Source organism: Podarcis raffonei, chromosome 1 (genome assembly GCF_027172205.1).
Source record: "Podarcis raffonei isolate rPodRaf1 chromosome 1, rPodRaf1.pri, whole genome shotgun sequence".
Lineage (NCBI taxonomy): Eukaryota > Metazoa > Chordata > Lepidosauria > Squamata > Lacertidae > Podarcis > Podarcis raffonei.
The window spans coordinates 67,861,498-67,888,239 of NC_070602.1; positions in this window are offsets into that span (position 1 = coordinate 67,861,498).

A 26,742-nucleotide genomic window follows, 5' to 3' on the forward strand; every position below is an offset into this window, starting at 1 on the left:
GAGCTTCTCTTAGGAAGGAAAGCCCTGTTTGGGGGGGTTCAGCTCAGTGTTGTTGAGGTATTTTTAGGGAGGAGGAAAGCCCCGCTTTTTGGGGTGCAGGGCAAAAATGCTGAGCATTTTTAGGGGAGCCACAGTTGTTGAGCTTCTTTGGGGGGAGCCAGTGATCTACCGGTGATCTACCACAGAAGTTCAGTGATCTACCGGTAGATCACGATCTATCTGTTGGATGTGCCTGCCCTACAACATTTTACAAAACCCCAAGTCTTCACATTCCTTTAATGTCACCAGTCACTCAATCCTGCCTCAGTAATGCTCCCTGCACCATGTTACTGATATCCTGAGGTAAAATTAATAGAAAATCTGCATTATATTTAAGCTTTACTATAGAGCTGTTACATCTCATATTCCTTCTGCTGTTGCTCACCAAGGGAATTCAGAGGCCTGTAGAGCTATGCTTGTTGTTCTGAATTCTGTGTTGGGTTTTATTGGGGGGGGGTGCGGGGTTGGAAGTTAAGAAACAAGCATCAAGCACCTGTCTTGTCTGTTTCAAGGTTGCAAGATGAATGTTTAGCAGTCCAGGAAGAAGAAAGAAAATGATTGTCTCAAGATTTTTCTTTGTAGCATTCACTGTTGATTGTTGTTTTATTGTACAAAGAGAATGACAAGTTTCCCAGTGTGAGAACTGACCTCTTATTATATGTATATGTACATACATAGTTATTTGTAGACCTCAAAATAAAAATAAATAAATAGTGTGCATTGAACAGAGTAGCTTTTCTTTCAAGTCAGCCTCCCTTACCCAGAAACATCAGTGACACGTGGCTGTGTGTTGAGATCAAGTTTGTAGGCAATTTAGGTCTTAGATATTTATGGTTAGATTTGTGGTGGCAGAGGGCAAGAAATATGATGGGCAAATTCATTAGACTTCCTTTTACCATCCAACAAGTGAAGTGCTCTAAATCCTAAGCAGTATTACTTACTTCCTCTTATTGAAGTGAATAGCTCCAGAACAACTGCTTGAGTTTAGATCTTTAACCTTGATTCATGTGGGCGTGCAGTAATGGCATAACAGCTGCCCAATGCCACTTCTGAATACATAAAATTTATCTGAATAAATAAAATTAAAAATGGGACCTCACTGGAGAGTAAACATAGCAGCAGCATTTATGAAACAGCCTGCCAGAAGGTCACAATACTGAGAGATACCAGTCCATTTATTTTAAGGCAACTAGGCCATGAGGGAAGCTGGAATCCATAAGAAAAGCCAGCATCTAGACTATTCCTATAAATGAACCAGCTGTCTATGGCTGACCAAGAAGCAAATGATTTACGATGATATGTTTGTTTTTCAAACCTGTGGAAAGTCACAACCAGAGAGCAGTGAACTCAATTTGTAGCCCAGCTGTTTGAGGGAAGTCAAACCACAGGTAGTCAGGCACCGAGAGTCGTATGCTAGCTCATTACTGCCTTAGGATTTCTAGTTACTGAGTGCTTCAGGAGAATAATTGGTAGCACCACTGAGCTCATTTATTTCAGCTTTTCCCCAAGATCCATGTGCCAAGATGCTGTCCGAAGCTAATAAAATCTTATTTTGCTTGTTCAAGATCTGCCTGCCACCCTCAGGATAGGTTCACTGAATAATGAACTTCTGTAACACGGAAGGATCAGAAACTGAACAAACAAGTTAACTTTAAGAAAATCTGCTTCGTTACTTAGGGCTATAGCCACATATTGCTCACAACAACTACATCGTTTTAAAGCTGTTTTCTGAGCACTGACCCTTCATGTATGTACAGAAACCTCCAAAGAGGTAAAGATTTACCTTTCATTTCCATGTCAATGACCGCGGAAATGAGAGGGAAATGAGAGGTCGGACAGGGGAAGGAGTTCACGAGAAGCTTTATCAAGGAAAGGAAACAGAGTAGGGGCACAGTCATTTAATTGTTTACATTAAAAATAACTAATAAAATAAAACCTTCCAAAATAGCTAACATCAGTCAAATAATATATATAAAACAATAAAACATTCAAATTAACAAGTGAAGCAATAGCAGTGAAAACCATCAGCACCTCCTGCAGTGGGAGAGAGTTCCCAAGATGGGGTTCACCACTGAAACAGCACTTTACCTGTGAACCGCCGAGACCTCTGGGTATAGGGCAGCATATGAATTCAATAATAAATAATAATACCTGATATCCACCCAGAGAGAGTGTTCCCCGGAAAGAGGGCTTGATTGTTAAACCACTCTGTGAATTATAGCTATGTGAGAGGAATAGGGATCTCGTAGTGACTCTTAGCACCCCTGACAAACCTTAGTTCCCAGGATTCTTTGGTGGGAAGTCATGACTGTTTAAAGTAGCATGATACTGTATAGTGCAGATGAGGCCTTAAGGAAGGAATATACATACAACCTGGTACAACGCCTGATCCTCACTGTTGGTGTTGGAATTTTGGTAGAAATAAAAGCTTTAGGTATAAAAAGAAGAATTCCTGGATGCCTAGATTTAGGTTTAGGGCAAGTACTCCCTAGCAGAGATTTAAAATCACAAAAAATGCAGCAAAGTAAAGTTTGAAAACATAGGCTGTTGGACCTTTTAAATATCCCCTTCTAAATTGCTTCCAAAGTTTCCCTCTTCCCTTAGCATAGAAAGAGGCCATACGATTGGGAGGTTAAAAATGGTTTGCTTACAAACTCTTCTTAAGTTTGTAGTGCTTCATTGTCTCAAAACTCTCAGCTGGAATTATCATCATTAATATCATCACCATCATCAGTGTGTGTTGAACACTGCACTTTCCCTTGGAACTTCAAAGTAGAGAGGAAACAGAAACTCTGCTGTGCAAACCCAAACCATTTATTACTGCTCTCATTTCTGACATATTTATGATTCTTTAATAAGGTCTATTATTTTGTAAAAAATAACTTGGTGCCAAGCTTTTAACTCTGTGATCTTGTTTTACCACCCTCCCAAAAATTACACGTATCCACAACAATTCCATAGAGGGCTGTAATTTCTGGAGGTTTTGAATATAGAGATTAAAGGACTGTCAAATGGAATTATCTATTATTTCAAAGTACAACTATAACAGCTATTTAAACAATTGTCTGGACAACAGGCTGAGGCTATAATTAAGAAAAGTCCCTGTGTATTAGTTCAAATACTGGTCATATTTACTAAGGAGGCATGCTGGCATTTCATTTGTTTTATCTTGAAAACACTTTAAACTTCTACAATTCTGATTTCCAGGCATTTTGTTGTTGCTGCTAAAAGGTGGTCTGGAAATAATACAGTCTAATGATTTTTTCTGGGTATCTTTCATTGGCACTGCAGGTTTCATTGCTTGCTGCTTAGTTTATTTGGCTTAATATTTGAGAGCAACTATGTATCATATTTATTCATGTATACCCTCTCTGTCTTCCTGAAACTCAAGGCCACTTCCATGGGAGTCCCAGGGGGTCTCCCATGAAAGCAATGAGCAGACTCAGGCTGCATAGCTTCAGTAAAGTCTGAGGTTATACTGTGCAGCCACCTTGCTAAAAGTTATAGAGGTCTGGGTTTGTTCTGTCCCTGCTGCATGGCAGACCACCTGGGAACTCAGTGCACGTACTGTGGAGGAAGAAAGGCAGAATATGCTAAAGAAACTAATATCATGTGCCTTCAGGCCATACAATAGAGGCAGTTTCCTTAGTTGTCAGAAAAACATCCAGCTTGTATGGTTCCCTCCACCTTTCCTTTGGCATTTTAATTCTGTTAACAACTATGGCAGCAATGGGGCTTGCTTCTGAGTAGACATGGTTAGGTTGCTGTAATGCTGCAACAGAAAGCGAGCAGGCTTGAAGAGCTGGAGTAGATTCATGGCTCATTCATGTGATAATACAAATTCTGATGGTATCTCCATGTTCTGCAGCACAAAGCTGAAGAAATACTAATGAACCCCCACCTCTCACAATCAGAGCAAAAAAGGTAGGGGGATAGGGTTTTTTTCTCTCCAGATGGACATGTTTCAATGACCGTTCATTGCCATTAAGAAGCAGACAGATTCAACTGCTTCTAATATGAATGTGTACACGCCGTTTGATGTAAAGTATTTGGCGAGTGGTCATTTAAATGGATGCTCACAGCAGGCTTGACAGAAACTGAGGCATTCTTCTCCATTACATAGGCAGAAAGGGATCTCAGTTAATGAGATACCACAGATACCGTGAGGCTATTTTGTTACACTGATAAGTATTTTAGCTTAATCACAAGATTCATTTTAATGGAAAAAATAACGGTATTCCCCATAATTGCAGGACTCTGTCACACATCTAAGACACAGGGTTTGGTTGCTGTTTTTTAGAAAAGAAAAGAAAAGAGGCACATTCTCCCTGCAGAGAAATGTTAAGAGAATTTCACATTCTCCCTCAAGAATATCCAGCCCAGTGCTCCCCTACTTTGACCTTCAGAAATAGAGAAAATTTTGAGATGCCATTTTCACTCTGCCTTACATAAAAGTCATGTCAGGAAAAGAGACAACCCTAGAAATAAATAACTGCCCCCCTTTATGGATACAGGTTATGATGGAGCAAAATTATTGTACCCAAGAACACACTATCCCTGGTGCTGAAATTGCAAAGGTGGTATAGCTTTTCTTCCTCTTCCAGCACCCAGTGGGAACTTGCTTCTGTGAGGAGATTTTCTTCAGGAGCCTGAGAAACTCACTCCTGGTTGAAATGAGTTCCTTGCAAGAGAATTGTTAAAATAAATGAGATAATGAATATAAAGTGCTTAACATCCTTTTATGAAGGGTTCCAAAGCCATAGTTGTTGTTGTTGTTTTTCATGTACGAATTTATATGTAAATTTTAAAAACCTAAAATATATATTTTGAGGCGAGAGGGTGGTGATGGCAGCAGCCCAGCCAGCACAGCAAAAAGTGAGTCTAATGATGTGACTCAGATGGTTGTCATAACAACTGTTTTGAAACTGCTTTTGTTCGTAATAAACTCAATTCCAGCTTTGTCCACAGCTTTTTATAAATGGGTAAGTATGAGATTGCTTTACAGAAGAGATTGCTTTTTTAACCCCACAGTGTATCTTTTAAACATGTACAATATCTCTAAGAAAGATGCTTGTCACTGTTCAGAACAATAAAAAAATTAATGAATACCTCAGGCTCTGCCACATGGGCCCCAAATTCCCAGCCCACACACAAGGCACCAAGAATGTTCAAACAGAGCTCAGCACCTAGGATTTTTTAAAAGATGCCTCTCAAAACAGGGGAAAGGTATATTTCTCAACTAGCTGATTTATCACTTTGTGTGTGAGAGAGAATAAGATGCAAATGAGATGTAACTTTTATCAATAAATAAAATGCACCAAACACATAAAATGTCCATTACTGTCTTATTTCTCCCATAGAATGTAACCCTGAATGGTTTCTGAGAAGAAAGGATTGCCTATGATTTGTGAATCTTGTTCATTTTAAAAAACAATTTAATTATTTGTTTGTTTTTATTTAAGCCATTTATATACGGTGGTACTCCTGGTTATGAACTTAATTTCGTTCTTAACCTGAAACAATTCTTAACCTGAGGCACCACTTTAGTTAATAGGGCCTCCCACTGCTGCCGTGCGATTTCTCTTCTCATCCTGAGGTAAAGTTCTTAACCCGAGGTACTACTTCCAGGTTAGCAGAGTCTGTAACCCAAAGTGTTTGTAACCTGAGGTACCACTTTAGTGCTTAAGTACAATATTTTCTAAGTAGTTTGATGTATTAACGTTATTGACTGATTTGCCTTGGAGACTCAAATTTCAGCAACACCCTATGTGACGCTAAAATTCAGTGCCTCCCACCTATCACACTCCATTCTAAATGATAGTTGTAGCATCCTTGCAGCATCCCTGAGGCTCAGCACCCAGTTCGACCAAACTGGTCGTGCTCCCCTAAATCCGCCTCTGATTTAACAAAATGTATATACTGCTTATTCCACAGAAGACCTCTAAGGACAATCTAAAATATTCATTTAAAATATTGATAAAAGCAAACATTAAAAGGAAGTTAACATCTAAACAAAACCAGCAGTTTTAAAACAATTATACGTTTTAGAAAAATACAAGTTATATTTACATGCCTGTAGTTTCATTCTCTTGTCCTTGTCCACTGCTTTGCTCACTGGAAGGACAGATCCTGAAGCTGAGGCTCCAATACTTTGGCCACCTCATGAGAAGAAAAGACTCCCTGGAAAAGACCCCTGATGTTGGGAAAGATGGAGGGCACAAGGAGAAGGGGACGACAGAGGACGAGATGGTTGGACAGTGTTCTCGAAGCTACCAGCATGAGTTTGACCAAACTGCGAGAGGCAGTGGAAGACAGGAGTGCCTGGCATGCTCTGGTCCATGGGGTCAGACACGACTAAACAACAACAACAAGTTTCATTCTCTCTTGTGAGCTGCCCTGTGATCATTTTGTGACAAAGGGTGATTTACGTTTTACAAATATAATACAAGATCTTGTAATAAAACATTCTTGCACCTCGGCATGGCCTGGTGAAAAGAGACAGAGACTAGGAGCCCTCAGGAAATGTTACGTGTATGATATACATGTTGTGCAGGAATGGCCGCTCACTGTCTTCCTGGGGGCGATGTTTGCAGCCCCTCATGCTCCAGTCTCTTTCTTCTTGCTTCACACACTGGCTGTTGCAGGGAATTCCCCATGCCCTGGGGCTGGGCATGGATTCCCACCAAAAGTGCCCACTGAGGCCATCCAGTTAGTGGCACTGCCAGGGCGGAACCTTGCTGGCTGTCCAGGCCAGGCAGCAACACTTCTAAAGGCCAACCGCACTGTGGAACTCTTTAGTGCAGTTGGCCCAGGAGCGAGAAGAAGAGCAAAGACAGAAGAGTGGAGAGAAGAAGAGGCAAAGTAAAGAAGAGGAGCTGTACTGGATGTCAAGATCGACACGGGAAACAGAGCCCAGTGCTCCCCCCTGGGTGCTTCAAGCCAGTCCTATAGTTGTGGGGGCTAGCTGGTTTTTTTGCCCTGGGTGAAACCTTCAGAGGAGTGCCATTGAGGCTCTCAGACTGTGTGTGTTTATGTCTGCAAATGCACGTGGGTTGGTCTGCTGAACCGGGTCTTTGAAATAAAGCCTACTTGCACCTCTGTTCAAGCAGCAGCAGAGGAGAGGGCATGGAGCCCATTGGCGGTGAAGACAAAGAGAAACCTCTGAGCCAAAATCACGGGCGGTTTGGGTGGGTATGGCAGCTCCAGTCACAAAAGAGAGATCTGAGAAACAGCCAGGTCTCAGAACCAAATGAAATGTTATCTATATGGAAAAAGAACATGTGGACTTAAACCTACGTCTGGGTCTTCCCCACATAGTACGCATGCATGCACAATGCACACAGGCTCTGCCTTTCTGAAACTAACATCCCATTTTTCCTTAAAATGTATACACTTTTTGAAGACAAAACAAAAATATACAGCTGCATAGGATTTCAACATATGATAACCAAATAACAGCAGTGAAGCTTTGTAGAAGGCAAAAAGGTACATGAGACAGCCCTGGAATCAAATGAGCACAGTGCCTCATTGCTTTTTTAAGCAGCTGCCAGCAGGGTACTGCATATAAAACCAAAAGAAAAATACAACATGAAGCTGTGGAATCTATCTCTCTCATCCAGCTTTTGGAAACAGCTACATTTTCTTTCCTTGCCAATGAAACCACAGACAAAGTTGTTGCCAAATCTTTAATTAAAATTTGGTAGAGCTATTGGATGCTAGGAATAAAATTGTTTTGTGGGCTATCCTCAGCCAATGAACTTCCAGCTGATTTCTGCCCCCCAACAAAACACAATAACAGGTTCATTGCTGATAGCCAGAAACTTTAGATACATCAAGATTGTGTAAAGAAGGGCCAGAAATGCATAGAAGCAGGAAGACCAAAGCACAGGAGTCACAGATTTGGGGCAGTTTACCACATTATAGCTTGGTTTGCACATAATGCTAAACACAAAAAATCTTTGTTTAATAAGTCAGTATATGTATGAACAGAGGCCTTTTAATTTGGTTTGATATTGGTGTGCTGCTCAGATCATTTTATAGTATAGTCCAGGCATTCCCAACCTTCGGCTTGTAGTGTTTTGAACTACAGTTCTCATCATCCCTGACCACTGGTCCTGTTAGCTAGGGATCATGGGAGTTGTAGGCCAAAATATCTGGAGGGCCGCAGGTTGGGGATGCCACCCCCAACCTGATTGCACTTGGTTTTTTCTCCTTTCTCTCCGTGAAATCATGGCTTTCCTCTGTTAAGCAGAAGAACATTGTATGAGGGTGGAAATGACATTGGTCAGGATTAATACAGTATAGGGGCCCATAAGGGGCCTGAGGGGGGGGGACTGACCACGGCAAACCCAAGCGTGGGTTCGGTATCTGCCTGGTTGGAATCTGAACCCTGGTCCCCCAGTGAGACCTTGCTTCCTTGGCTTGCACCACGACAAGGTTCAACACTGGCTGACTCATATGGAGCAGGTTTGGAGCGATCCAAACCCAGAGGATCCATTCCATCAACAGGGGGCTTGTGGAATGATGATCTGATCGCGAGACTGAATGCCATGCCAACCCTCTCCCTGCCTGCAGCTGTCAATAAAGATTTGACTTGATTTTATCCCATCACCGTTGTACAGTCTGGTTATTTTGTTGCCCTCATGGGTCACATAATGCACCTGCCTGGGTCATAAATAAATGCAATACATGCCTTTTTCATGGGTTCCACCCCACACATAAAAGTGTCTTCTGTATAGAAGTGCTATAAGATTTTCAGTATATGACCGGCAAATAGGTGGGCATCTCTCTCAAAGTAAACTGTGCTACTGCTAACCTGCCAAGGTATATCAAAGTTATCCAATGATAATAATGATAATAATAGGTAGTGGGGTGCAAAAAAATTGAAGACTTTTCTCCTGCTGAAAAGGAGCAAGTAAATATAAGATAAGACAGATTCAGAAATGTGACACCTTAGAAGTCAACCTGTTCTTCTTGTTCATAGATCAGTAAGTGCTTCTGAACCTACGCCATCAATTTCTGAAACAGGATTTTGGAGAAAAGATATGAGAGATGGTTTTAATGACTCACGGCATTCTAAAGCTAGTACTGTTTACTTTCATTCTGCAGAAATACCCCTGGAAACTCTCCCCACCAGCCTAGAGAGAAATAGAGAAAAACCGCATATATCAAGGTTTGCCGTTGAGTATGGCCAGTAACATCCAGGCAATTTTTTTATGTGTGTGCACTTGCATGAGTGTTTGCATGAGTATGCATGGGGATTTATTTATGATACACAGACATCAGAAATGCATTTCAGTGTCTCCAATGAAATGTCAGGTTCTGTGGGGGAAAAGGATCAAAAGAAGGCAGAAGCAACTTCTCACACAAGTTTCAAACAGGGTGGCAACTTATGCATCACAGAAATATTTGAATATAATTTACATATGCTAATTGCATAAATGTAAATTTAGAAGTAAACGACTATAATTTAAGTAGAAATACAACAAATCTCACCATAGTAGGGAAGACTGTGAGCAGGAGACCTATGTTCCTGCCCAGTCGACTTTTCAGATTATATATATAGAGAGAGAGAGAATATCCAAAGAAGGGCACATGGCCATGATCTAGGAGGTATGTGTAGGAGGTTGGTTGGGTTTTTCAAAGTCCCATTGCACACTGCAGACTCAACAGGTAGTGTGCTAACAGGTGTGTGCCTAATTAAACAGAGCTACAGTTGCCCAGTAAGAAGGCTTAACCCCATGTCCAGAGATAGTGATGGGGACAGATTGGCGATGAGGCTGTTTACTTATTTAAACAATCACATCTTGCTTAACCACCGTCTCTAAGCAGTCTTCAGAGATACAAAACAAAAATAAATATCAATTCAAACTATAAAATCAAACATCAATTAGAATGCCTGCTGGGATTTTTAAAAAAGAATTCAGTAGGTGCTGGATGTTTAGTAGGGAGGGAGGCCTGTCTGGCCTCAGCTGGGAAGGAGTTGGGCCCACAATACTAAACACACACCTCCTGGTGGATACAAGCCATGTATCAGAGCCATGAGGGACTACTCACAGTGACACTCCCCTGAAGACCTCAGTGATTGGGGAGGGATATAAGGAAAGTGGCCCTTGCTGAACTAATTAGGCAAGACTTGTGTTGGTAGCGTTAGCAACAACATTTAGGGTGGTCACATCCAACTCCCATTACTAATTACATAACAAATAATGATGCTGCAAACTAAAGCAACCCCCAATAACTACCAATTGTCACTGGAGCTCAGGAAATGTCTGAAGGATCTTAGCAACAGTGAGTACAGAATATAACCAGCAAAAGGGGGGGGATGAAGTAGCAAAGGCAAAGTACTGAATGAACAAGCTTCAGCAAAACCCGACTCCACATTACAACAGGTTCCCAACTGCAGACATAATGGAATTGTTCAAGATTGAACCACCAGAGCAGTTTGTTTTCCAGCCTCCTGGAATATGTCCTAAGTGGATCAGACATTTCAGCTGATTTGGGGAAGTCTCTAGTAACTTAAGGCTTAGCCTAGGACATTAGTATTCTCTGTGGGAGAACAACTTTCTCTGAAGAGCACAGAAGTCAGTATGGTAATGCGGACTTCAACAGTTTCATGGTCTGAAAAAAAGAGTTAACTAGTGCTGAACTAAAGCATTCAGCCTATCTATCATCTATCTATCTACCTACCTCTTAACCTGAAACTGTTCTTAACCTGAGGTACCAATTTAACTAATGGGGCCTGCCGCTGCTGCCACATGATTTCTGTTCTCATTCTGAGGTAAAGTTCTCAACCCGAGGTACTACTTCCGGGTTAGCGGAGTCTGTAACCTGAAGTGTTTGTAACCCGAGGTGTCTGTAACCCAAGGTACTACTCTCTCTCTCTCTCTCTCTCTCTCTCTCTCTGTGTGTGTGTGTACACAATTCAGCACACCTGGGCTTGGTAGGAACCATCCCCTAAAGATTGTAAAATCTTGTGGGTGAGGAAGTTTTCCTTTTTTTTGTAGAAAAGCTAAGCTACTAAACCACAGGTGGTTCTGCTGTGCTCATACCCAGCTGCAGTTCCCTTTAAAACTATGACCCAGATGCCCCTGGGAACAATGGTAGATCCTGGCCACATTCTGAAAGGAATTGTAGAGTGCGAGGTAGCTATTGCTTGGAGTGATGACTTTTAAGTTTTTCTAAAAGGGGAGGAATAACCCCCCCCTGCAATTACCTCATCAAAGTAAGTACACCTGCCCCTGAAAGTGTGGTGTTCTTTTATTCAGAACCTCAGGAGCACTGCCCCATTACCTTCATGGTGTGTGTCCTCCTGCGGTCATGTTTTCCAAGAATCATATAATTTTAGAGTTGAATAGGGTGGCAGATCATGCTTCAAACATTATGCAAACCCATCAATTTCTGTTGGTCAAGCAGCAGTACACGGAAGTTAAAAGGCCCCTCAAACACAGTCAGGAGAGGCTCTGTATGTTTCATCAAGGGGGTAATAAAAAGCAAGAGGCAAGCCCACACAAAGCAAACACAACAAGTAGCTCTGTCAAGAGTGATGATTGCAACAGACAAGATGTAACAAGGGACAAGGCAAAACTGAAAATGCAGGACATCCATATTCTACCTACTGTGCAGTAGAAGTAGTATGTAAAAAATGCAAAAAGAAGGGTCACTAAATGATGATAATGTTGATTATGTATGCTATTTATTCATGGGAATCAATGAAAACACAGAACAACTTTAGCTGATGATGAAATTTTATTTTCTTATATATTTGTATTAAAAATTTATATCCGAATTTTCTAGGCAGAATGCCCACTCAATGTGTCTTTAAACAGTACTAATTTAAGGTGGTATTCAACTCATGCACTCATATTCACTGTGTTGAGCAGAGTGTGGGGCTCATCCGCTGGGCATCCCCACTGGCCCTTTCCCCTTTCCCCCATACATTCAGGGAAAGGTTTGAAGAGGGCAGAGTACTCTGCACAGGAAGATTGCACATCTTGGGGAAAGCCGTTTATCGTCAGACCTCCCCCTGCTCGCACACAAAAGCGAATGGTGGAGACATGCAAGCCCATCACAGAGGAAGTGGAGGCACTGGTGGAGGAAAAGGGGGGTGCGGGAGCACACCGCCCTCGGCACCATCGGGGAGGGGGGTACCATTGCAGCCACCCCCGGACATGTGCCGTGCACCCCCACACCAGGCTGTGCATCAGGCTCCCATGGGCAGCGCACCACGCCCCTGGGACACGGGTGGTGTGCCATGCCCCCAGACACGTGCCACGCCCCTGCAGGCGGCACGCCACACCCCCAGGACACATGCCACACCCCTGGGATATGCACCAGCCATGCCCCCGCCTGCTCTCCACCCCCAGTGTTGGAGCATGCAGCTTTGCCAATGAGTGGAGGCAGCAGACACAGGATCTGAATGCCTGAATAGTATTGCAGTGATAGGATTTGGACACTCACCAGTACAGTAGACCATTACTTCCTTTTTCTGAGTACCAGCATCTCATTTTTTAACCCAAAATCCCCACCGTAATAAACACAGAGAGAAAATGTACACCATGTGCTTGAAGATTTCACTAATCTTGGGATGGGGAAGCTGTGGTTCTCTGGACAATGATGGAATCAAATTTCCATCTTTCTGGTCATTGGCCATGCTGCCTGGGTTACATGGGAGTGGAGTCCAACAAACATATAGAGGGTTAGGTTCCCCATCCCTAAGCATTCAGCTTGGATAACAGGGATCAGAATCAATTGACATTAATTGCGTAGGAAAACACATGGCTATAAGAGCAAAAGCTACAGTTACATGTTATGAAACAGGCATGTGCCCTGCCCTGCCCTACCTTAACCACACACTTACGTGGCATCCACAGTCCCCTTCAATTTCTCCAGCAGCAACAACAACAAAAATAACAAGAGGAAGGGGATTTTTTTAAAAGAAGAATTCAAGCGGATAAAATATTTTATGTACAGTCTTATAGCAAGTTATCAATTTGCATTCAGCCTTTCTCTGCATTTTTAAAGCAAATTACATGCTACTCCAACAAGCAACTTGCGTTATTAGGAGCCAAGACTATTCAAGCCTCTTGCAATTTTGCAGAGCTTTGAATCTGCACTTTCTGCCTCTGAGTAAATTAAATTTGTGCTCCCATCATCCAGCTACCTACTTTATGGTGATGACTTGAACCTGCATTTTGAAAAGCAAAAGCAACTGGTTGGCCAGTTACATACAACTTACATTTTCTCTCCTGGCATAAATTTGGCTTAGAGTTAATAAATATGTAGCAATAAAACAGAGTGTAAGGGATTTTCATTTAGCTGAATGTTTTACAGAATTTGATCAGCGATTTATACAATTTATACAGCCCAGCAAGCCTGATGAGTATCTTAGAATGCAGCAGGGTAAGCTTATTAGTCACACAAAATTGAAAACAGAATTTCAGGATGAAGGTACTGATTGCTTGACAAGTGTCCTTAAAACTGAACTCTAAGGCAAAAACGTAATTGAGGCTATTAATATCTAGATGCAATACTTTTCATGGCTGATGTGACAAAATTATAGAAGTTAGCAGGCATTGGTCTGTATGAATACATTTATGAGAATGATGCTTAGCAGTTTTCCAACTATAAGTCTAATGTATGAAAACTCATGTTAGCACCCTGGTGAATCCAGTCAGATACCTTTGTGACCATCAGCTCTTGGAAAAGCCCAAGATAACTGTGCTAGTCAGAACAGTATTGGCTTAACTAGATTACTGGCTAGGTACAGTATAAAGCACAACCTACTACCGTCTTATCCATGGTGGATGAAAGACTCTGTACTTCTGAAGCAAGCAGAGGAAAAGGAACTTTCAAACATGTACTCTCTGCCTCAATAGAAAGATTATATAACTAATCCTAAGAATCCTGTGAACAGATAAAGGGTCACAATGCATCAGAATGAAAGCACATGTCACAGCTATTTCAGATAAAATTGTCGTTTGGAATATGAGTAATATCCATTATCATTATCTAGCAAATCTGAAAGAGGGAGGTGCAGAACATCTGTCAATAGTGCAACTCCAACAGGGTTTTGTGACCAAGATGTCAGATTGCTGTCCTTGAAATGCTATGTGCTACATGAAATTGTTTTCTTTCATGCTTTTTTCTAATGCCATTTTGGAACACCTTATTAGGACAAACCTATCATCACAGAGAAGGCGATGACAGTGAGGATTTGAGTCCAAAGGGAGACAGGTGGAAGGAATTAAATAGATACAAAATGTGTGTTCTCTCCACTTACTTGGGCTGGTCTGTGGCACAGGCACTGTGATATGTTGAGCCTATACTTGTTTAGTCTGAATAATATAATAGTGGGTAAAGGCAGTAATTAGTAGAATATACAGTATTTACTAAGGGTGGCGCTGTGGGTAAAACCTCAGCGCCTAGGACTTGCCGATCACATGGTCGGCGGTTCGAATCCCCGTGGCGGGGTGCGCTCCCATCGTTCAGTCCCAGTGCCTGCCAACCTAGCAGTTCGAAAGCACCCCCGGGTGCAAGTAGATAAATAGGGACCGCTTACTAGCGGGAAGGTAAACGGCGTTTCCGTGTGCTGCGCTGGCTCGCCAGAGGCAGCTTGTCACGCTGGCCACGTGACCCGGAAGTGTCTGCGGACAGCGCTGGCTCCCGGCCTCTAGAGTGAGATGAGCACACAACCCTAGAGTCTGTCAAGACTGGCCCGTACGGGCAGGGGTACCTTTACCTTTACCTTACAGTATTTACTTGTAAAATTATGTTTGTTTGTTTTAAAAAAAACAACGCTGAAAAGGTAGGGAAGGGATTGGGCATGGGAGTAGGCATAACATATTAAGTAAGCAATAAGTAAGCAATTTTTCAAATATTTTAAAGTATTTTGATAGTATAAAAAGGAATTAGAGTATGATTATGATGACTGTTCCCTTCATGGATCACTGCCTTGCCGTGGCGAAGGGGCTTGAATAACTCAGAGAAGCTATGAGCTATGCCGTGCAGGGCCACCCAAGATGGACAGGTCATAGTGGAGTGTTTTGACCAAACATGATCCACCTGGAGCAGGAACCGGCAAGCCACTCCAGTATCCCTGCCAAGAAAACTCCATGGACAAAGACAACAGGCATATAAAAGTTATGACGCTGGAAGATGAGCCCCTCAGGTCGGAAGGTGTCCAACATGCTACTGAGGAAGAGTGGAGGACAAGTACAAGTAGATTCAGAGCTGATGAAGTGGCTGGGCTAAAGCCAAAAGGTCATTCAGTTGTGGATATGCCCGGAAGTGTGGTCAAATATGAGATGGCAAGAATAGATATTGACATCCTGGGCATCAGTGAACTAAAATGGACGGGAACGGGTGAATTCAGTTCGGATGACCATCATATCTACTACTGTGGGCAAGAATCCCATAAAAGAAATGGAGTGGCCCTCATAGTCAACAAAAGACTGGCGAAAGCTGTACTGGGATGCAATCTCAAAAATGATAGAATGATCTCGATACGAATCCAAGGCAGACCTTTTAACATCACAGTAATCCAAGTTTATGCATGAACTACTGGTGCTGAAGAAACTGAAATTGACCAATTCTATGAAAACTAACAACACCTTCTAGAAATGACACCAAAGAAGGATGTTCTTCTCATTATAGGGGATTGAAATGCTAAAGTAGGGAATCAAGAGATAAAAGGAACAACTGGCAAGTTTGGCCTTGGAGTTCAAAACAAAGCAGGGCAAAGGCTAATAGAGTTCTGTCAAGAGAACAAGCTGGTCATCACAAACACTCTTTTCCAACAACACAAGAGATGACTCTACACATGGACACCACCAGATGGGCAGCATCGAAATCAGATTGATTATATTCTCTGCAGCCAAAGATGGAGAAGCTCTATACAGTGGTGCCTCTCAAGACGAAAAGAATCCGTTCCGCGAGTCTCTTCGTCTTGCGGTTTTTTTGTCTTGCGAAGCAAGCCCATTAGCGGCTTAGCAGATTAGCGCTATTAGCGGCTTAGCGGGCTTAGCGGATCAGCTGATAAGCGGCTTAGCGGCTTAGCGGATCAGCTGATAAGCGGCTTAGCGGCTTAGCGGATCAGCTGATAAGCGGTTTAGCGGCTTAGCGGATCAGCTGTTAAGCGGCTTAGCGGATCAGCTGTTATGCGGCTTAGCGGCTTGGGGAAAAGGGGGGGGGAAACCCGCAGGAACTCGCAAGACATTTTTGTCTTGCGAAGCAAGCCCATAGGAAATTCGTTTTGCGAAGCACCTCCAAAACGGAAAACCCTTTCGTCTAGCGGGTTTTCCGTCTTGCGAGGCATTTGTCTTGCGGGGCACCACTGTACAGTCAGCAAAAACAAGACCTGGAGCTGACTGTGGCTCAGATCATCAGCTTCTTATAGCAAAATTCAAGCTTAAACTGAAGAAAGTAGGAAAAACCACTGCGCCGGTAAGATACAATCTAAATCAAATCCCTTATGAATACACGGTGGAAGTGAGGAACAGGTTTAAGGATTTAGATTTAGTGGACAGAGTGCCTGAAGAACTATGGATGAAGGCTCATAACATTATACAGGAGGCAGCAACGAAAACCATCCCAATGAAAAGGAAATGCAAGAAAGCAAAGTGGCTGTCCAACGAGGCCTTACAAATAGCGGGGGAGAGAAGGCAAGCAAAATGCGAGGGCGATAATGAAAGATACAGGAAACTGAATGCAGATTTCCAAAAAATAGCAAGAAGAGACAAGAAGGCCTTCTTAAACGAGCAATGCAAAAAAATAGAGGAAAACTATAGAATGAGAAAAACCAGCGATCTGTTCAAGAAAATTGGAGATATGAAAGGAACATTTCATACAAAGATTAACATAATAAAGGACAAAAGTGGTAAGGACCTAACAGAAGCAGAAGACATCAAGAAGAGGTGGCAAGAATACACAGAGGAATTATACCAGAAATATATGGGTGTCTCGTACACCCCAGGTAGTGTGGTTGCTGATTTTGAGCCAGACATCCTGGAGAGTGAAGTCAAATGGGCCTTAGAAAGCACTGCTAATAACAAGGCCAGTGGAAGTGATGGTATTCCAGCTGAACTATTTAAAATTTTAAAAGATAATGCTGTTAAGGTGCTACACTCAATATGCCAGCAAATTTGGAAAACTCAGCAGTGGCCAGAGGATTGGAGAAGATCAGTCTACATCCCAATCCCAAAGAAGGGCAGTGCCAAAGAATGCTCCAACTACCGCACAATTGCACTCATTTCACATGCTAGCAAGGTTATGCTTAAAATTTTACAAGGCAGGCTTAAGCAGTATGTGGACCAAGAACTCCCAGAAGTGCAAGTTGGATTTCGAAGGGGCAGAGGAACCAGAGACCAAATTGCAAACATGCGCTGGATTATAGAGAAAGCTAGAGAGTTCCAGAAAGACATCTACTTCTGCTTCATTGACTATGCAAAAGCCTTTGACTGTGTCAACCACAGCAAACTATGGCAAGTTCTTAAAGAAATGGGAGTGCCTGATCACCTCATCTGTCTCCTGAGAAATCTCTATGTGGGACAAGAAGCTGCAGTTAGAACTGGATACGGAACAACTGATTGGTTCAAAATTGGGAAAGGAGTATGACAAGGCTGTATATTGTCTCCCTGCTTATTTAACTTATATGCAGAATTCATAATGCAAAAGGCTGGGCTGGATGAATCCCAAGCCGGAATTAAGATTGCTGGAAGAAAGATCAACAACCTCAGATATGCAGATGACACAACCTTGATGGCAGAAAGTGAGGAGAAATTAAAGAACCTTTTAATGAGGGTGAAAGAGGAGAGCGCAAAATATGGTCTGAAGCTCAACATCAAAAAAAACGAAGATCATGGCCACTGGGCCCATCACCTCCTGGCAAATAGAAGGGGAAGAAATGGAGGCAGTGAGAGATTTTACTTTCTTGGGCTCCATGATCACTGCAGATGGTGACAGCAGTCATGAAATTAAAAGACGCCGGCTTCTTGGGAGAAAAGCAATGACAAACCTAGACAGCATCTTAAAAACCAGGGATATCACCTTGCCAACAAAGGTCCGTATAGTTAAAGCCATGGTTTTCCCAGTAGTGATGTATGGAAGTGAGAGCTGGACCATAAAGAAGGCTGATTGCCGAAGAATTGACGCTTTTGAATTATGGTGCTGGAGGAGACTCTTGAGAGTCCCATGGACTGCAAGAAGATCAAACCTATCCATTCTTAAGGACATCAGCCCTGAGTGCTCACTGGAAGGACAGATCCTGAAGCTGAGGCTCCAGTACTTTGGTCACTCATGAGAAGAGAAGACTCCCTGGAAAAGACCCTGATTGAGGGCACAAGGAGAAGGGGACGACAGAGGATGAGATGGTTGGATAGTGTCCTCGAAGCTACCAGCATGAGTTTGACCAAACTGCGGGAGGCAGTGGAAGACAGGAGTGCCTGGCATGCTTTGGTCCATGGGGTCACGAAGAGTCGGACATGACTAAACAACTAAACAACAACAATAATGATTGTGATATGATTATACTATTATGAATTAATCTATGTGTGATATTATAAAATAAGCATTTTCTTGGATCCCATGCTACTGTTTGCTTCTTCATCTGTCGCACTCCGTCTGGCCTCTGCAATTCCCCTCCCATTCCCTTGGCGCCATTCCCTGCTCTTTCTAATTTCAACTTTAGTGAGAAAACAATAGGCAACAGGATTGCATGGATCCCCATACGCAGCTTTGTGCTGCTTGGAAATTCCTTTAGGAAGCCACCAAATTTGAAGACATGCTTTGTTCAAGTTCAAATGGAATGTTCCCACATATTAAATTGCCATTAAATGTGCCGTCCATACGTACACATTAAACTGCCACAAGAGAAGACTTTCAATTTCCAAAGAAGTATTATTATCCCTTTCTGCTCTCCATAATACCCCTACATCACCTAATCCAATCTGAGTGCACTGAATTGACATAATATAAAACAATGATTTACAAACAGAAATGTGCTACTGTGGCATTCATACAGAGCCTCCGATCGTTTCACGGACTATTGACCTGTACATCACTACTTTATTCTTCCGCTGCCACCAATTTTGTGGGGAAAACCCAGGGTTCCCCAGTGAAGTATTGAGTCTCAGTCAGGTAGCGCTAACAATGAAAATTAAAGTTTATTTCAAACACAAACAAGTTTTAAAATATATTCAAAACGCTGTCACTCTATTCCCTCTCAGTCTTGTCCCTGTGTCTAACTCACTCTGACTCCTCTATCTCCCCCCTCCCCAAAATAACCAACTGAACTAACTGTCAAAACCTCTGGGCTGAGCCTCAAAATCAGGTAGGCTCCGCCTCTGGGCTTTCTTATTGGTCAACCTATTAACTCTTTTTCTCTCCCAATACAAACATATCCCCAAAGAATGGGCAAACGCCACAGCTACATACCATACATCTGCATATGCACAGAAAACACCAGTATGACATTCCTAATGTGTGTGCCTATTTTGGAAATGTCTTTGGTTGGATGGTAATGCTGTTTACAGAATGCAGAATAAACTGATTTGCAGACTAAATCAAAGAAGCTTTCCTTATCACCTCTCAAAACCATGCAACTGGCGAGAAAGCTGTAACACAGAATTAGGATTTTTGTGTGTGTGTGGTGTGTGGTGTTGTTTCCTAAGAAGAAAATGAGCCAGTGTCAATTACTGGCCAATGAACACATGCAAATACAGATTCCACCCCCCCCCCGAGGCTTATAGTTGAATTGTATCTATTATGTCATAGATACAGTTGCTTGAATAAAAGGTCAATCTGCAGGCTTCTTGGTCTTTTGTTAAACAGTGACATCATCACTGCATTTAGTTTGTTCGTGATGCTACCAGCTGGAGCAATGAGTCAGAACTCTATCCTGGGTAACAGTCAGGTACTATCCTGTAGGATGAAATATCAACTTACAAAGAATTTTGAAGATAGATATAGCATAGAACAGTGGCTGGTTGCTCAGACATGCCAGAAAAACATATATAATTTTAAGAATATATGTTTGCAAGTCACAAAGAACCCCATGTCATGGGCTAGCACACTAGTTTAGATGTATTGTTTTCATTATTATGCAAGGTACAAAAGCACTTTAGAAACAAAACTCTTGATGCCTAGGCCCACTTTTTTTTTTACTCAGCTTGCCCTTAATGTTGTGCTGTGTGAAATGTATTTGCACAAGTATCAATGGACACCTATTGGGTGGTGCCTGTGAATTCACCAACAACAAATGATCCAATCCTCTACTTCCACTTCTACATAATTTTGTTCACTTTCAACGTTTTTACTTATTTGAAATGAAAAGTTTTTTCTTTATCTTTAAAAGTCCTTAGAGGGGCACACCCCACCCCTCCTAAGAACAATGCTCCACCATTTCACAGACATTTCCCTTCATCCCTCCTTTCGTTAAATCTCCACCATCTCCACTTTCTTTTTGAAGCAGAAAGCAGGTGCATGGCTCAATTGCATTATCTGTATAATCCCAAGGGCCGCCAGGTGGCAGTATATAGTGGGCAGGAGAATAAAGTTCAGCTGTTAACTTGACTTCCCCCATGAACCTTATTTAGAAGTTCAAGATCTGAGGACAAAAATGCAGGAAGGAGGGAACAGGATAAGTGTGCAATCATTCCCTTCTGCTGAGCCCCAGGCATTGATTGGCAGTCTACACTGATTGGCAGTGTCTCTCCAGGATTTTAGACAGGAATATACCCCTTTATTTAGAGATGTCAGGATTTGAACCTGGAACCTTGTGCATACAAGCATGTGCTGCACCACTAAGGTGTGGTCACTGCCCTCACCCCCATCCCCTGCTGCATTGATCGGGCACAGATTTTGAATGTCTATAGCATCCAAGCCATTGGTTAACCCTACAAGCTATAGCCCCAAAGGTACAGGATATCACATAATTCATGGGGGGTTTTTACTATTTGATTGCCCCTGGAAAGATCAACAAACAAGTCACAAAAAAGAAGAAGAACTATTTATAAAAGAATACAGCCTGACTGACTAAGGAACTTTTCATTCATTAGTTTCACGGAGCCAAGTTATTCTGCTTAATTTGTGATGAGTTTGCAACGAAACTTTGACAGTTAGCTTTTGGAAGTAAGGTGGTGGTGGGGAAGCATTTTCTATCTTTTTTCTTGGACAACGAAATAATGCAGCCAAAGAAAGGCACAGGGGGGATGGCATCATGTGATAATGCCAGAGGCATGAAAACAGCAGCCTGGGTTAAATCTTTGCTTGCAAGAGCAACATTCTTGTAATCCAGGCTTCGGAACTGGCACTGTGAATGCTCGTTCAGTGAGCTCGGCCTTGCCCCTCTTCCTGCAGTTTCCTGCAGGCCTTCTGTTAAGCAGCACTGTAAGAGACTCGGTCCTCGTTGATGAGACTAAATCTTCCCTTGTTTCCCAGCACTAATTATTAGAAGTTACAAAGGTGAAATGGGTTTTGGCTTTCATTTTTCATGTTCTCTGCTGATGCCTGTCCCAGAAAGGCAAAGCAGCAAGATGTACAAGTACAGTACATTCACATTTGTTATGCTGCTATGAACTGCCAGACAAGAGTTACAGGAGACAATTTTTACGTTTGAAACATGGACACACATAGTTATTTCTCCCTCTCTCCTCAGCTAACCCCATACCCTGCAATTTCCCCACTGGTAATTCTCCCAATTCTCACATATTGCCAAGTGATGCCTATCTTTCATTCATCCAAGCTTCCCAAGCATGCTCTGTTGCAGACCCTAAGTCACCCATTCCCAGTTTGTTACATGCCTACCTGAAAGTTCTCTCTTCAATCTCTCCATGTGATTTCACAAGCCTGGTTCTGCAGCCTCTGTGAGGAGCACATTCTGCTGTTCTGGGATCCCTCTATAAGTCCCAATAACACAAAATGAACAAAATGAGGGGAGGGGAGCCACAGTCAAGCACCTGCTTGCTGTCCCAATTCTTTAGTCTGCCCTCTGGGTCTTGGCTCTTGGGGAAAGGGAGCTCCATCACCCTTTTCTCTTCTCCCCCACATACTAACAACTCTCTCTAAGCACGATGCCCAAATCCCACTGGCTTTAAATAGTGACTGCTCTACAGCAAGCATCTATGCACTTGACATGAGACATCAAGAGCCCACTGCCTATAAAGCCACATCTCCACCACTCTGGTACAGAGCCATGGTTTCCCAAGGTCTCTGCTATTCTGCCTCTGTTCACATCTGGCACATTGCCCAGGGAACTGTGGCTATCATTCTCTTCTCTCTCAATGGCTTCCACATCTGGTTTCTTTAGGTTGCTAGCCTTGCTGCCAAGGCCTAGGGTGGGCTACTGGAGGGAGCAGATCTTTTCCTCCCCATAGCAGTATGTACAATCAGTGCTTTTTCTTCAGGGGGTAGTCAAGAGTATGCAATACTGGCAACACTTTTTTTTTTTTTTTTTAAGTGTGACACTTACTGTAATAACTTTATGGTGGGTACCAGCACCTACTTTTCTTGAAAAAAAGCACTGTGTACAATAGTTTCTCCAAAACAACTGTTTACAGAAAATAATGGAGAAAACAGAAGCATTGAAGTCCCCCACCCCACTTTCTGTGCATACTTTCCCACATGTAAGTACCCAAAGTACTTAACATACCATCTTTACAAATGCCATGTCTTATAGGATAATAGTATTCCAGTACTGGGAGATGGAGGGGCACTGAGAGAAGGGTGCTTCTTAAGGCCACCTAGGATATATGTGGATAAAGCAATATTTAGCCTGGGGATTTCTAAGTTTATTGGTAATTCGCTGACTAGTCATGCCACATTTGTTTATCTAGAACAGCCATTAACTGGCTTCTCAGCCCAACCCCACAACTCTTGGATCTGTACAAATCCTCTTTGCAAATCCATTTGGGTTAATTGCCCTAGATGTGTGGAAACCAGGGGTCATTTCACTTGGTGTGCAAATGTCTCCTGTCCTGACCCACAAATCCAGCCCCTTATAGAAAAAAACACAGAGCCCTTTAAAACTACAGCCAGCTACTCCAGAGACACAGAGACCGGGCCATGCTCTGCAAGATGTCTGATGGCTTAGGCTCAGTGCTGAAGCAACATTCCTCCATTAACTCCAACAGGGAAACAGCTACAGTCAACAGAGCTCACTGGGAGCTTTCCCTGGTCCTGAAAAGTTCTGCCTGAATATGGATGTGCCTTGTTCAGTCAAGCTACGTTCTCTGAATGTTACTTTACCTGATTTAACCTAAGTATATCCGTTACCCCAGCAGTAACCTCATGCTTTCTCTAGGTAGGCTCCTTCTGCCTACCATAACTCAGAAAAAAATGGGTTAGGCGTTGCAGCACAGCTCCATCCACCTGAAGCAAATGACTTACTTGTCTAAACATGGGACTAACGCTTACCAGTTCAGGCTACACAGAGCTCTGTCCTAGTTTTCTAGTCATGTGACTTAAGCTTATTTTGCTAGACGGCCTCCATCAGTTGGCCTGAATAACAATGCCAAACTGCTTCCTTTGCTGTCCAGAGACACTGAAATAGCATCTGTCCCACATCTTCTTGATGTATGCTTCTTCTGTCTCTCTCCTTCATTGATTGTAATAGACCATGGATAGCCAATGCAATAAACTATGCTTGGTTGCTTATATTCTCTACAACACCCACTCTTAAAAAATCTAAAGCCTTCAAAGAATGATATAGTCAGCAGTTGTCAGCCTGACTCAGCCCAATTTTGGTCTGAACAGACTACCCAGGCTTTAAGGAATGTTGTGACAGGGAAGTGATTTACTCTCACTGCCTTCCTCATGGTGGAAAATGGGCATCTCATTCATAATTAGAGTGATTGAGCCTTGAACTGCATCCTTTGCCAGATGAGCAGCAGTATATTCATAGGAACTTAACAAGTTCCCCAGAGTCAGAAGATAGGCCAAGGATTTTATTTCAAAATAAAAGTAATCTCATGCTGTAGACAGAAGCTAAACTGAAAAATCCCAAAATGGGTTAGCAAGTACGGTATTTGTTAGATGTCTTTATAAGTGTCCCAGTCCACCAAAACCTTGAGGGCAGGTGGGTCTTGTCAACCTGGGAAGGCAGGAGAAGGAAAGCTTTGATCCTAAACCTCTGCTGCTGAAAGAGATTTGAGTAGCCAAACTGGTCAGCAATCTAATCTTAAAGCCTACTGAAGGAAAAGGAGGGGGAATTCTATTAGCTTCAGTGGGCTTTTGATTAAAAAAATCAATTCCAAACGCAAGTCAACAGGGCTATTTGTGACACCATTTAAAATTAGGCCTAATTCACCAGTTGCAGTTGTGGCATGTCTGAATATCAGATATAAACAAATGTTTCAATACTATATTTGAATGTTTTGGTCCTATGATTCAAATTTTGACTTTTTCTGGCAATGAAAGCTTTAATAATCCCATGATATTCTTCAGTTCTCATAAAGAAGAACACTTAAACTTTCAGAGTCCATGAACATTTATTTGAATTTCTGTGGTTGAGAAAAGCGAGTTTAAAGGATGAAAGCAAAACCTCACATCCACAAATCCCAGTGGTTACCAGCTCATAAAACTCTCTACTTCCTTTCCTGAAGCAAATATAGGAAACTGCTCTTCAAAAGGTAGACTTGTGTGTGTTTCTCCCCCTCCCTCTTATTTATGTTTATGAAGTGGGAATGAAAGTTCCTGCAGCATTTATTTCTTTAAAAAAAGATTCTGTTGTGCTGCATTAAAGACAAGTACTGGTGAATGATTTTTTAAGTTCAGTTTGGGGCATGGCACAAAAGGTGGAATGAACTGCCTAGCAGTAATAGCCTGGCAAAAACTATTTCATTTATTAAGAAAAAGGCAAACTGATTTCTTTGTCTTTGAGAAATCCTCTCATCCTATATGAGATGTAGCTGCTGTTATTGCACTTTGTCTCACCAAGGAATGCAAGGGAGTGTAGCTTCACCGTGGCAATATTTAAATATCCCTTTCTATTGTTAAAGAAGAAGAAGAAGAGTAGAAGAGTTTTGATTTAATATCCCGCTTTATCACTACCCGAAGGAGTCTCAAAGCGGCTAACATTCTCCTTTCCCTTCTTCCCCCACAACAAACACTCTGTGGGGTGAGTGGGGCTGAGAGACTTCAAAGAAGTGTGACTAGCCCAAGGTCACCCAGCAGCTGCATGTGGAGGAGCGGAGACGCGAACCCGGTTCACCAGATTACGAGACTACCGCTCTTAACCACCTCACCACACTGGCTCCCAGAAGGTCAAGAGGTCTCAGAAACTCCAACAGAAGACAAGTATCAGGCAAGGTTAGGCATCACACAGCACTTCCCATGTCTTGAGATTCATGCAAACATCCATGATCCATGATCCCTGTAACATAGGAACTGCTTGCTGATGGTTTGAGCAATGAAAATACTGGTTAAAAGTGTTGCTATTGGAGATGGGCAGCAGACCCACCTGTGCTATATACAAATCCACCATTAAACAAAACAAAACTTACACGGTATAATCAAAGCATTAAATTGGATTAATTATCCGCTATGATTATGTCATTTAGAAGACAATGGGGTCTAGTGAACTTCATGGCCAAGTGGGGATTTGAACTCTGGCCTCCCAGGTCCTAGTTTGGCACTCTAACCACTACACCACACTGTATTTGGTTAAACTGGAAACTATAATAGTTGTTCTCATTGTAATTTCATTTAGTTTTATGATGAAGTTGTTAGTGTTAATTAGTGTTTTACTGGACTTGCTTTTTAACAGAGTCTGTAACATTTTAAAAACAAACGTAACTTTTTTCAGCATAGTTTTACTGTTATTTTCTTTCACTGCTTGCCAGTGAAATCGTCAAATAGTCAATGAAGAAGGAGCTATAGATGTGCATAATAATAATACTAATAATTCTCTCTGACTGATTGCACATATGCTTCATGCTGCTTACCAGAAGTACATAGATACTTAATTTTATTTGCGTGCCAACTTTCCATAGTTCAAGCTATGCTCAAAGACACTTACAACGTGAAAAAATACATACTTACAACATAACAAAAGTAGTCACAGACAATAAATAAAGCATCAAAAAATACACAACCAAATCGGGCAATTTTCACATAAATCATAATAAGAACTAAAATAAAGATACGAAAGATTAATATCAATAGCCCCAACAACTCCCCTCCCCCAACAAAACCTCCTAAACAATACCCAGGCCCCAAGAGTCTGCTCAGCAGCCTCAGCTTTTGTAGCTGGAGTCAATCAGGGCCCCACCCTCCCAGGCCAGGTGGGAAAAGGCCTGCAAGGCAGAGAGCAGGTCTTCTAGGACTCACAGCCCAGAGACAGAAAAGAGAGAGATGCTGATCTTCTCCAGATTGAGAGGGCATAGGCTTCCAGAACTTTTACACACTTCCTGCACCTGCACTGCTTGTGAGGCATTTAAAGGTCATGAAGCTGTATTTCACATGATCCAAGCATATTCAGAATGGATGGAAATCTGCATCCTGGCTCGGGGTGATACATTTCCCCTGTGTTTGGCAACGCATAAGGGACCACGGGTGGCATTGCGGTCTAAACGACTGAGCCTCTTGGGCTTGTCGATCAGAAGGTCGGCGGTTCAAATCCCTGTGACAGGGTGAGCTCCCTTTGTTTGGACCCAGCTCCTGACAACATAGCAGTTCGAAAGTACACCAAAAAGTGCAAGTAGATAAATA